Below are 324 nucleotides of genomic sequence, written 5' to 3'. Positions count from 1 at the left end.
GAGGGCGTAGGCAGGAGGTGGTATGGGGTGTATCAGAGGAGGGACTTCTAGAAAAGAGGGTGCAGGGACAAGATGGGTTAAGACTTTTCTCCCTCGGGTCTCCTGAAGCTGGCTGTGAGGGGAGGGTCTCGGGGTACCGCGCCAGTCTTGAAGGGGCAGCATGCCTGCCCCCTCCCCAAAACCTCCTGTTAGACGCCTTCTCCCCATCCCCACCAACACTGACATGCTGGGGATCGGGCCATCTGTGGGACTGACTAGGGCTCCCTCCCACCACCTTTCTCTCACCCGGGTTACCGCCTGCTCTGCACCGCGCGGCGCCAGTCG

Source organism: Colobus angolensis, unplaced genomic scaffold, assembly GCF_000951035.1.
Source record: "Colobus angolensis palliatus isolate OR3802 unplaced genomic scaffold, Cang.pa_1.0 Scaffold187, whole genome shotgun sequence".
Taxonomy (NCBI): Eukaryota; Metazoa; Chordata; class Mammalia; order Primates; family Cercopithecidae; genus Colobus; species Colobus angolensis.
The sequence above is the reverse complement of the archived record's forward strand: the minus strand, read 5'-3'. Positions refer to the sequence as shown.